The sequence below is a fragment of the Dipteris shenzhenensis genome, chromosome 1 (genome assembly GCF_047967505.1).
Source record: "Dipteris shenzhenensis isolate YYH24624 ecotype China chromosome 1, Dip_SZ_1.0, whole genome shotgun sequence".
Lineage (NCBI taxonomy): Eukaryota > Viridiplantae > Streptophyta > Polypodiopsida > Gleicheniales > Dipteridaceae > Dipteris > Dipteris shenzhenensis.
Genome location: NC_141596.1, coordinates 60,666,785 through 60,680,253, shown reverse-complemented (window position 1 = coordinate 60,680,253; position 13,469 = coordinate 60,666,785). Strand labels below are relative to the sequence as shown.

The following is a 13,469-nucleotide window of genomic DNA, read 5'->3' as shown; positions in this document are numbered from 1 at the left end:
ACACAAGTTCCACAACCACTGGATTATATGCATGGCAACCCAACTACATGCTCACAATAAGCCATAACCCGAGGACGGGTAATAAAATGGATCCAAGAGTATGTTGTCTCTGTGCCAACATGGACTTAGGTAGTACAGAATGTGTGTTAGAGTAGTGGCAAAGCTCCGCTTGTACTTGTATAAGGCTAGGAATAATCTCTCTTAAGAATCCTCAACATGCAAGTTCTACTTGTGATTCCTACATTCGATTCCTACATGCGAGTTCTACATACAACTCCTACATGTGATTCCTACATGCATGTTCTACATGTGAGTTCTACATGCAACATGCAACATGCAACTCCTACATGCAACTTCTATATGCAAGTTCTACATGTAGAGAGAGAATGTCTTACAATTCCCACATGCAGAGAGAGTTCTCCAACTTGTATAAATACCCCATAATGGAATGAAGCTTGGACTCTATGGGGCATTGTGTTGAGTTCTACTTTGGTATTAATACCAAGCAATTGTCTCAAGAGTCCATGCTTCCTTGTGCTCCACGTCCAAAAGCATGTCCTAACCTTACAACTCCTCTTCCCCTCTCCTCCAACCTTGCAACCCATCCACTCCCTCTCCTCCTCCCTCCTCCTCCTCCCTTCTCCTCCTCCTCCTCCCTCCTCGTCCCTTCTCCTTCCTCCTCCTCCTCCTCCTCCCTCCTCTCTCTTCTTTTCCCCATGCTTTGACACCTTTTTCCTCTGCCACTCCTATGCTCCCCCTAAACCCTTACTTCCTCAACCCTTAACCTCCATGCTCTACGAGGGAGATGAGTTCTCCACCATGTACTCTACCCTGAACCTTGGATCCTTCTAACCCTTGAACCTCTTCTAAACTCTAGAACCTCTCTCTAAACCTTAGAACCTCCTTCTAAACCCTGAACCTCCCTCTAACCCTTAAACTCCTCCTAAACCCTTCAAGCCCCAATGAAGGCGAAAGCCTTCATTATCTCAACCATGATGATGCACATTCCTTTCTTTCGCCTTCATTACCTCAACCATGATGATGCACATTCCTTTCACACATGCATGCACTATGTTTGCTTACCACACTTAAGCCTACGTCTCTCACCGGAATACGACTCGAGGTCCTAAGCTACACATATACTACAAACGACAACCCTGATATATCTGTAGATGACAAAAAGCCTCAGAACCCTGCATAATGACAATACCATGCTCTTCCTACGGAAGCTTGGGAAAGAGCCAATAAAGAGCAATACAAAGCACGAGCCGTCTGCAAGTGTCACTCATGCGGCTCCCGGATTATTGCAATGTGTTTCCACGAGAGAAAGAGGAAAAGGGGAGATGGGAGATGAATAGGAGAATGAATGAAGATAGATTGGCAAACATAAAGGCATTACAAAGAAAACAAAAGGACACCCAAAAACACTCTTGGAAAAGGAGAGGGAGCTTGTATTCCAAACTTGTGCATCCAACAATGAAGACCAAAGTCAGCACTTGGCCTTTTATACATGTCACCTTTTGAAAGAAGGGCCAACCCTATTCCCTTTATACCACTCTCTTTCCTCATTTTTTTACAACCATCGTGGGTCTATTTGGCTCTAAGGCACAATCCTAGCTCTACAGACTTGCCACTATCCATCAAATGACATCACACCAACGGTGGCATATTGTTAACCAATCGGTTAACACTCTCTTTCCTTCACTTTTTCCACTCACTCTCTACACTAAAGTCCACAAGCAAGCTTCATGGCAATGGTAAGTAACGGAAGAAGCATGTGCAAGCAAAAGCATAACTCTCTCTCTGCGGTAGCGGCGCTAAAAATGTGAACTCCGACGGTGACTCTACGCGAAGAGGGGATCTTGGAGAAATGCCAAGGGAGCTCCACACCTCCTACTACTCCTTGTGGGAGCAATGCAAGCTCATGCAATCCAAGGTGTCACTTCAAGGGCTTGTGGAGTTGCAACAATGCAAATCCTCAAGAGGGGAATAGAGAGAAAGAGAGGGAGAGGGAGAGGGAAGAAGGAAGAGGAAAGAAGAGAGAGAGAAGGGCAAGGAATGCATGGAGCAAGAGGAGGGAAAGAGGTGAGAGGCATTCACAAAGGCAAAAACATGAGATACATAGACCATACCAGTTGAAAAGAAGGAAGTCTTCTGTTCCTCAAACTTGCACAATTGTAACTAAAGACCAAAAGTCAATTTTCTAGCTTTTATATATAGCACCTTTTGACGAGACGGCCAACCCTAGTTCGCCTTACCACTCTTCCTTTTTCTCATGTTACAAGCACACAAGACACGATTCCATTCTTATTCTAGCCTTTCTTCCGCTCTCTCTTGGGGTTAATAGAGAACGTTTAGGTCGTTGAATTCTTTGAGGTCAAGTTGTTCGATCGGGATGTTGGTGTCCACACCATTTTCCTTTCTCCATTAGTTGAACATTTTTCTTCATCAATCTTCAGTTCTCTCCTCCTTTTGCAACTTCCGAGACAATCTCTGCTTCTAGCTGTACGAATGATGTTGTTGTCTCTTCTGCTCCTGTTGTCCATTAGAAGCAGGCCTCGATTCATTGTAGCCGCTACCGGTAACCCCCATCTTTCTCGCAAATGGCGGGTACGAGTACAGCATCCGAGGGAACAAGAGTACCTCCTCTACCACTTGTTGATGACTGTACCTCAAGTCACAATAGTTCTTCCACATGTGATGCCACAATTGCCAAGAGACTTGTCTCTCTATTATTTTATTTTCATGGTGTAGCAAGAGAAGACCTGCAATTTGCATCTCAAGCAACTCGAATATATATGTGCTGTAACAACGTTGTGGAGGATATTCATAAAATGGTGTATTTAGTTCGGACGTTCAAAGAGATGGAATGTTCAGCTGCGACCAGGATCCATAACTGATTGACCAAGTTTCAAAGATCAACTTGAAGCAAATTTGGGACAACAGTAACATTGCAAGGTTTGCTCCATAGGTGGAATACTTTAAAGCAGGCACCAAGTGGAATCGTAGGAGATTTTGGCACAGAATTCAAAAATTGGTCCACTAGAATAATGGGATGCTAACCATTGAACCAGTCACAATTTGATCAACACCCTTTGTTTTGCCCCTTGACACAGAAAGCACCTCCTTTTGCATCAGCCTCTTTTGGCAGCTTTAAATGCACCTTTCGATTCGTCCACTATACATCTTTCATGCTCCCAATGACTCCAAAGCTTTCAAGCACTTTCATTATCGATTCCCTTTTGGCTTCCACGGTGGAACAACCCGAACATCACCCTAGGGTCCCTCACCATGATGGAACAACCTTGAATAGGCTTTGCATTTCGCAAGACATATCTTGTGATGCTAAAGCATTGTACAAAGCATGTTAACCATGTCAAACATGACATGTATACAAAATTTCTCAAGAGTGGAGAAAAGCAAGTTCCCATAGGGCAAAATCGTTTTAAACATTACCAATAACCACCGCATGAGCATGCCCCATCCTTAAAGTAATGAAAGCAACTAGCATCCCGCACGAGAATCTTTTGATCTACCACCTTGGAAATATATTCAATTGAAGCATGGCAATCGGGACACATGCGAAGATTTTTAAAAACTTGAAGGGCTTCCATGGGAGCCATCGTAATAAGTCCAAAAGCAATGGCTAGCTTCTCACTGTGATGACCAGCTGCGGGTTTCATGGCCTCTTCATCCACATCATGCAACATTTGCATCCTATCACTGGGCTTGTACCCAGCTTCCTCTATCTTCCTACTCAACCTCTCCAACTCGGCATATATTGCCTTACTCTGTGGATGGGATTTGTCATTCACAGTAAATTCATGCATCACACGATTGACCTCAATCAAGCTTATGGCAGATTGCTTCTCTGCACCATTATCTACCATCGCTCTTTTCACTTCTGCTACATCATCCCACCTCTCCTCTCTACCATACATGTTTGACAGTAGTACATATGTGGTAGCATCTTTGGGATCCATCTGAATGACATACTCTGCAATGTGCTTTCCTCGATCCAAATCACCATGGATTCTGCAAGCAACAAGCAGAGCCCTCCAGACTGCTACATCGGCAGAAAGCGGCATGTTATTAATAAACTTTTCTGCTTCCTCCAGTTGTCCAGTCCGTCCAAACAGGTCAACCATGCAAGCATAGTGTTCAACTGCAGGTGTCATGCCATACTTTTTATCCATAGACTCAAACAACTGCCAGGCATCATCCACCTGACCTGCACTTATGAATGCATTCAAAACATTTGTAAGAGTAGCCTTGTCAGGTTTGACATCTTTGTCCTGCATTTGTTGAAAGAGTTGCAACGCTTCAGTGCCTTTCCCATGTTGGTTACATGCTGCAATCATGGCATTCCATGTCTCAACATTCCGCTCCTTCATTTTTTCAAAGAGCTTCTGAGCCCCCTCCAGGCACCCACACCTGCTGTACATGTTTATGAGGGAAGTTCCAACACTGTCATCTAATTCCAATTCAATGTCAGTAACTGTAGCAAGGATCTCCTTAACCTGAGGTAAAGCCGCAAGGGTGGAGCATGTACCAAATATACCCTTCAAGATGCTTCCATCAGGCTTGAAACCTTCCCTCTTCATTTCCTGATAGAGCTGGAGGGCCTCCTTGTAACGACCATGTTGCATACATGAAAGAACAATTGCATTCCATGAGAAGAAATCTCTATCGTGCATTAGATCAAACAACCTCCTTGCATCCTCAAACTCCCCACATTTACTGTACATGTTGAGTAGGGCTGTATAAACAACTACATCTGGCTGAAAATCTGCATCTTTGACAATTTCCTCATGGATCATTTTACCCTCTGCTAGGGCTGCTGGTGAGGAACAAGCCCCAAGAGCACTCAAATACGTAATTCTGTTACGTTTTATCCCTAACTGCTGAATTTCTCTGTACAGTTCAAGAGCCTCGTTCCCTTGCCCATGCTGCACATATGTCGTCATCATGGCATTCCACGAAACCAAATCCCGCACAGACATATTGTCGAACAGCATTCGTGCTTCCTCCACACACGCACACTTGCCGTACATATTAAATAGGGCGGTCCTTATAACCATATCTGAATCAAGTCCGTTGTCAACAATGTCTGCATGGATCTCCTTACCCTGTGCTAAGGCGGAGGGAGCACAGCATGCCCTAAGAATAGTGATGAAGGTGACTTTGTTAGGCCTTATCTGTTCTGTCTGCATCTGTCGATATAGCTGAAGAGCCTCCTTGCCTTGCCCATGCTGAACATAGGCTCCTAGCATGGTATTCCATGAGATGATATCTCGCTCCTGCAGAGTCTCAAAAACCTTCATTGCATCCTCGACACTACCACACTTCTTATACATATTCATGAGGGAAGTTTTCACCACCACATCTGCATAGTATCCATTTTCGGCAATGATACGATGAATCTCTTTTCCCTGCTCAAGGGCTGCTAAATTGGAACACGCACCAAGGATGGTAGTGAAAGCGAACTTATCTGGCTTCACACCAGCCGCCTGCATTTGTCGAAAGAGCTGGAGAGCCTCCTCGTAATGCCCTTTTCCCGCATACGCAGCAATCATAATAGTCCACGAGAAAACATTTTGCGAGGCCATGCCGTCAAACAGGGTCCGTGCCTCATACAAAGCCCCACATTTGCTGTACATGTGAATAAGATTGTTCCTTAAAACCCCTTCTTGCTCGAATCCATTTTGCACAATGTGTTCGTGAATCCACCTACCAGCCATAAGGGCCTTAGCTTTACTGCAAGCCCGTATGAGGGATTCACAGGTAGGAGAGTCCACTTGGATTCCCTGCTCGTGCAGGGCATCTCTTAGCCGTTCCATCCAATCTGACGGGTCTTTACTGAGCGTACTTAGTGTGGAAAACGTGCTGACCAATAGCGCCTCATCCGATCCGCCCTTGTGCTGTGGCAAGACCAAAGGGCGTCTTAAAGCATTTGAATTGACACAAGGCCATCGTAAACTATTTGAACTAGTCTCTCTCCCACAAGAAAAGGGGCGTGCATCGGGAGCAAATATCCACCCGTGGGGAAGGTGAAAGCGATGGCAGCGACGGCGAAAGGCTAGTTCTGAGCGAGCAGATGTAGGCAGGGGGCACCAGGCCCAGAGCCGTCTCCTTCCCTTCATGGCTGAGCGCACCTGCGGTACGATGATTTTCAGCAATGTCCTCCTGTTGGTCTTCTTCCCTTCATAGCCGAGCACGATGATTGTAAGCAATGTTCTCCTGTTCGTCTTCTTCTCTCCATGGCCGAGCACCCTCTCTACGATGATTTTCAGCAATGTCCTCCTCCTCTTCTTCTTCTTCTTCTTCTTCTTCTTCTTCTTCTTCTTCTTCCGTTGATGGCCGAGCACCTTCGGTACGATGCTTTTGAGCAATGTCCTCCTGTTCGTCTTCTCCTTCATACCCAACTCCAGGTGAAGCTGCCATGCAACCAGCAACACAAAGAATTCAACTGAGCTTCAAAGTTCCCAGCAAACGCATGGGAACAGGATATTGGTTTTCGGGAAACAGTTCCATGGCATTCGAACTGGGGGGAAATGGGGTTTAGCCGGGAGTCCACGCACGTGCTTCATTGGTGGGAGCTTGTGCGGTCGACTCAAGTGCTTTCAAGAACGTCAACAAGGTGGTGCCGGGGAAGGGTGGAGATTGCTGGTGAAAGTGGCCACGGCAGGGAAGCGCCTTTTTTGTCAGCTTAGGGCCTTATGTCATGGAAGGGAAATACGTGAGAAATAGCTATTTCTTGTTATGCTGTGCAAATGCACCATGGGAAATAGAGGGGAAATAAGAGGGAAATAGGGTGGGACCATGGGAAATAGCACTCCATTGTGTAGACCTCGAGGTGTTACTTCAGACATTAGGATTCCATACTATCTGGCTTATTTCATGGAGGGGAAAAAGGGGGGAAATAATGATGGCTATTTTGGATGCTTTTCCCTTAATGTTTTTCCTATGATGCATGACATAATGATCAAAGGGAAAATGAGACATGCTATAGAGGAAATGTCACATCAATGGTTCTCTAGAGTGTGGGAAATAGCACCTTGAGGTCTAGAGCATGGAGTGCTATTTCCCATGGTCCCACCCTATTTCCCATGGTGCATTTGCACATCATAACAAAAATAGCTATTTCTTACGTATTTCCCTTCCAAAACATAAGGCCCTAAGAATCCCTACTTGAGCCATATGAAAAAACCCCTTCCAAAGCCAAGAGAATCCATACTACACAATATGAAGTCCCAACTTTTTATATTGTAAGCCTTTTCTAAATCCCGGTTAAGCATAACAACCTTCTCATTCTAAATTAGGGCATAATCTACTGCAGGTAGGGCATTTTGACAGTAGCTACAAACCCTAACTGAATTGGGTGAATCAATCTCCCTAGAATAAACTTAATCCTAGCAACAAGCGAAGGGGTTCTTGAGCATTGGGCAAGGGAAGCCAATAGAGACAAAGAAATGAGCAATTCCTAAGCATTGGGCATTGGAGCAAGCAGAGGTATTCTTGAGTTTTGGGCATTGGGAAGCCAGTACAGGCAATTGGAGGGGTTCTTGAACGTTGGGCATTGGAGCAAGTGATTGGAGGGGTTCTTGAGCGTTGGGCAAGGGAAGCCAATAGAGAAAAACAAATTCTAAGTGACAAACAACAACCATGCAAATCAAATCATGCAATATAGAGCAAAGCTGCAATATAGATCTTTACCTTGCATGCTTCTTAGGCAAGGCTGAAGTAGACAATCTCGCCATCGAAAAGGAGGTAAGAGGAAGAATTGAATTTTCCAATCTATGAGAGTTTTCAAAGGAAGGAGGAAATGACAGGACAAACTATCCCGCAATGATTGTTTTTCATTAAGAAGGCATGGACCATGACGAGCAACTTCATGGATAAAGCGTATTCCAAACACAACCAAAACATATAGAGTGGAAGGAGGTTTGATCTCAAAACAAATTAGAGTTCTTGACTTTTGTTCCTCTATAATGCTTCCTTGATTTTTCTTAGAGCTTCTCCTCTGTGTGCATCCATTGGTTCGATGTTCTTAAGCGGTTGGGGTAAACTGGTTAAAGGGAAACCTTGACCTTGTTCCATAGTGGCATCCTTGACCCACGGCAATGATTGTGGTTCCTCAACATTGATTTTCTGTCGATCCTTCTCATTATCAGTTTGCCCAGCTCTTCCTTAACCTCCGATTCATCAACTGCTACAATAGCCTTCTTTGCATCAGATTTTTCCAACCCCCCCACACGAAGTGGTCGGGGTCCTCTGTCCAAGTGGCGATGCAGATTGATAAAAGCACGTTCACATGAGGTGTAGGGAGAGAAGGAAGTTGCGTTGCTGTGACAGTGTGCGAGAGAGAGAGAGAGAGAAAGAGAGAGAGAGAGAGAGAGAGAGAGAGAGAGAGAGAGAGAGAGAAAGAGAAAGAGAAAAGGAGAGGTAGGTAGGGGGGGGGGGGAGAGAGAGAGAGAGAGAGAGAGAGAGAGAGAAGAGAGAGAGAGAGAGGAGAGGGAGATAGGGAGAGAGAAGGAGAGGTAGATAGGGAGATAGGGAGAGAGAGTGTGCTACCACTGCGGCAACGCGCGGCAACGCATGACAGAGAAAGAAAGAGAGAGGAGAGGAGAGGGAGGGAGAGAGAGAGACAAAGAGAGAGAGAGAGAGAGAGAGAGTTGCCGCGGCAACACACTGGATGGACAAAAGCAATAGAGCCCAATCCGCCTTCACAGCCACCCTCACCCACATTTAAAACAATACAACAACACAATCACAAGGTAAAAGGCATTCATTCAACATCCTTGTCTCCACACCTCTACATTCAGCACATTGACTCTGGCCGCATTTCCTCTGGAAGCCTAACAACCTCAGAAAGAACCCAAAGACTACACAACTCAAAACAAGTGGTCTTCAGTACTGGACTACCCTCAATAACTCACAAGGCATTTAGATTCATAATGCATCCAATCCCACAACTCACTGGGCAACCACCCACAAGGAGTGGTTTGTGAACCCCTAACCAGCAACCAGGTTTTTCTGTTGGCCCTACTCGAGAGTAAGGAACTAGGTTTTTCCTCCAAAACCAATACATGTGAACCGAATTTGAAATTTGGCATCCAGCCTGGTTTGCAACCTACCCCCTTCGCATGAGCAGGGTCTAAGCATGGACTCGAAGTTTCTTTTTCATGGTTACTATTTTTATCCCCTTTTTTGTTCAACAAAACTTTGCCATCCGTTCTCGGAAGTTGAGAGGAATATACAATTCTTCTAAGGTGCTTGTGTCCCCCCCCCCCCCAAAAAGGAGGGTTTTATATTAAAAAGTCAAAGTGAACTATTATAGTAAATACAAATGTTCCTTTCAACCATCACTGCTTAGAGAATCTAGTATTCTTCCTTTGGGATAGACATGCCAGGACGAAAGGTAACAGATACAACAATAGTGTCAAAAGATCGGTGTGTCTGCTTTGTGTTTCTTAGCCCCGCATTACGCTGGGGTTGACCCTGTCTCTCTGAGACATTTCCTGAGCCCAAGCATTGTGAGTAGCTTCTGTCTCTGCAAGCTATGCTCCTTTCGAACTCTGTAGGTAGCACTTCTTGGATCGGATTGGGCCACAAGTCGCTTGTACTACACATACAAGATGCTTCCTTCCGAAGTGATGTCTAGAAGAGGGGATTGGTACATTTGGTACAATTTATTGAGGGGCCACCGTTGGTTCTGTGGGAAGGGGGGGCGTCTCTCGTCTTTGAGAGATTTCATGCCACTTTCTCTCTCTCCTGAAGCTCGTGTGTGTAGGTTGCCATGAGGGAGAGCCTTTCGCATGAGCTTGTCCGATTGGTCGCCATGAGGTCTCGTGCCTTCCGCATGACATCTCGTGTCTTTCCTATGAGCTAATCCTGTTGGTCCACGAGTGCCTACAACTTTTCAAGGCCCACCTTTACCTCCTTCGACATCCTATCAAGTGCCTCCCAATTTTTTCTTTGTTGCTACGTTCAGCCACTAAGTTAGTAGCATGAGAGAGGAATCAATGAAATCATTTCGGAAAAGAACAGAACATCTCTGATGCCATAACAGCCAAAGCACTTGTGCTCACACTACTTGCTAGTGCCCCGGTGCTCTGGATGGAGGAGCAGGTATGCATAATGCATAGGGACACCCATTATTTGGCTTTTGGTAAGGTTCCAGAATTTGGTCGACTGTGCCTACAATTCATGAACAAATGAGGAATATCCTCTGTCTCCCTTTTACAACGTGCACACTTCCCATCCCCATGCCCAATTCTTCGGGCTTTATTAGCTGTCCAGACTCCTTTGTGCATGATGATCCATAGCAAGCACAACTGTTTTTCTGGGATTTCCTTAGCCCACATCTTTTCAAGCCTCCTTTTGCACTTTGCCACCGAGTCTCATCTTTAAATCCATTTTCGGTTGAGATGTGTAACTAGTTCCTCTTGGTGCTCCCGGATGATGGGCACTGGGTAGAATTGGTTTTGCCCCACCCATATGAACTCTCTGATCGAAAGCTTGGCCCTTCCTCCCATCCATGTTAGAGATTCCACATCCCATAGATTTTGTCACTTCTTGGTTAGGGTGGCATCAAACTAGTTTAGTCTAAATTTTACCGCTACCACCTCTCACTCTTCCACTTTCTGCTAGGTCTCTCCCACAGGTCCTGCCAGCATCTAATTCCTTTTTTGTTGAGACGGAGAGCCCCTTTGATGGCATGTTCATCTGTAGGAGATGAATTCGAGATGACTGAAAATCAGACGGAGTCCTGACTGTACAAGTTCCTGCTTTCCTCAAGAAACCTTTCCAAAGAAGATGCGGCTTGAGAAGTTCCCATGCTTTCCCAATCCCCTTCCATAATTTCGATCCTTTGGCCACAAAGGGTTCCCTACTGAAAACTTATGTGCCTTCTCAGGGATATTTTTCTAGTGCTTGCATCTAGCAAGTTTGAGTTTTTCGATGATTTTCCTTATCAAAAAGGCCAAGATGCCTCAAGGATCTCAATGATCCACTGTGCCATGAATCTTGCCGCTTACAATTCCATGTTTACTATACCTAGCCCTCCTTTCTCTTTGGGCATCGTGCAAAATCTCCACTAAACCTTAGCCATTTTTCTTTGCCCCGTGTCTCCTCCCCACTGAAGAGTGCATTGATTTGATTGAGTGCTTTCTTTGAGGGAAATCAACAAGAAATAAAGTATATTACTGAATGGTAAATATAGTGATTCAGTACAAACTTTCTCTTGGCTAGTGTGGGCTGCAGACCTTGCATTTTGAGGTCTTCTCTTTGAATTTTTGAATGACCCATTCCCACCTACTTTTGTTTGGCAATCTAAAGTGTTGAGAGACCATGCTCAACATCATGTGATTACATGTGCATAGCACTAACACATATAGAGTGCTATAAAGGAAAGGGTTAGATGCCCTAACCCTAAGCCTAAATGGGTTTGTAATATTCTACATTTTTAACAAAATCTAGTGTACAGCTAGTCATTTGTGGTGTGCTCTCTGGCTGTGCTCTCTCTCCTCATATCTCCACTCTTCTCCTCTCCTTTCTTCATACTTTGTCATGATATCAGAGCTCCCTTGCCTTCCGCTGAGGCATTGCGATCCATGTGAGAGAGATTGAGTGATTGAGAGATTGAGCGATTGAGTGTTTCTATCCTTTCATTCCGTTGATGAAAAAAGATTTCCGTTATACAATTCCATCCATTGGGGATAGAATTTCCATCCATTCATTTTGTTGAGAGAGAGATTTAGTTTGTGAGAGAATTCATTGAGAGAGTTCTTAAGAAATTTTTGTCATTTGTATCCGTCCATGTGAGAGCTAGATCAATTTCTTTGATTGAGACAGAGAGAGAGAGAGACTATTCTCCTTGAGAGATTCTAATTGAGGGATCCCTTTGAAGATTTCGAAGTGAGAAATGAGAGATTTCAATTCTTTCTTGCTAGAGAAAGGTTCCTACAGCCATTTTTCAGCTTATGCATCACATATTTTCTAAGGTTGCTCCTCCTGGTTACTGCTCCTAAATTCCTTCTCATATAAGGTTTTCTTGTAAGGTTTTCGTGTGTGAAAGTAGAGAGGGAAGTCATTGTAAGGAAAGCAGTTTCTTCTTTAGCCAGCAACTTTGAGACTCTATAGCCCTGCAACTATCACCATGTCTACAACTAGCAACCTCAATCTGGAGGCATCTGCTAAACTACAAAACTCCAATTACGGCACATGGAAATACCGAATGGAGACCATTCTTGTACTTCAAGACAAATGGGAGTATGTCAATGGATCTACACCTAGACCATTGGACGATCCAGCCACCAGTAGTAGCTCTTTTCCACCTATTGTCACAACACTAGTAGCGAGATCTACAGTGGGACCTCTAGCTACACAAATAGTTTCTGCACCTATAGTAGATCCCGCCATTGCCTAAGCATAGGTAGAATGGGATAAGAAACACAAGTATGCATATCATATGATCAAGAATAATGTGCAAAATGTCATGCTAGGACAGCTCAACACAATCAAGACATCAAAAGAAGCATGGGATATGTTCGTAGCTCTCTACGAGTCCAAGAACACTTCCAAGATTCTCACATTGAGAAACCAAATGAACCAAAGTTCCCACAATAGCATCATCAAAATCGATCACACTTACGTACTCAGGATCAAAGATTACAACAATCAACTCGTAACAGCAGCAAGAGAGACCATGAATCCAACAAAAATGGTTCAAGTCATCTTGAATGGACTAGGAGAGGGATACAAGAATCTAGTCCAGAGTATTGCCATCCAATAACAAATTCCAACACTGGAAGAACTTCAGTCAGTATTACTTGGTAAAGAACTGAGGAACCATTTAAATGATAAAGCATTGATAGCTTCAGATAAAGGCAGAGGCAGAGGTAGATCATTCCAACAAAGTGGTCATCATCAGCAACAAAATCATCATCAAAGTCTGAATCAACACATTAGCATCATCCTCGACAACATCAACATCAGCAAAGAGGAAATCATTCCAACCAAGGAAGATTCCAAGGACGAGGGAATGCATCCACCAATGTGTCAAACATCTTGTTCAACTACTATCATAAGTTTGGACACTATGAAAGAGATTGCCGCAAGAAGCAGTACGACCAAGGCAATCAATCTAGCAGCAATCGAGGGAATTTCCGCGAAGGAGAAAATCATCATGGTGGACATTCTAGTCACAGTCATTATGCAAATGAACATGGGAATATGCTTCTTGCAAATGAGGAAATGCAAAACACTGATACAATGTATCTAGACACTGATTGCAATTCAAAAGATTTTCAGTTATCAAGTCGACCAAGCAAATCAGGATCCTTGGTACATTGACAGCGATGCATCATCACATAAGACAAAGCATCAAGAATGGTTCACAGAGATGAAACCATTAGAAGGTCAAAATAATGTCATCTACACGACAGATAATACACCAAATCCAGTTC

At 44.3% G+C, this 13,469-nt stretch overlaps 1 pseudogene; it reads right to left on the bottom strand.

Moving 5' to 3' along the window:
* Positions 1–2,563: 2,563 nt before the first annotated feature.
* On the bottom strand, positions 2,564–6,524 carry LOC147906145 (pentatricopeptide repeat-containing protein At1g11290, chloroplastic pseudogene; annotated as a pseudogene).
* Between the last annotated feature and the right edge of the window lie 6,945 nt (positions 6,525–13,469).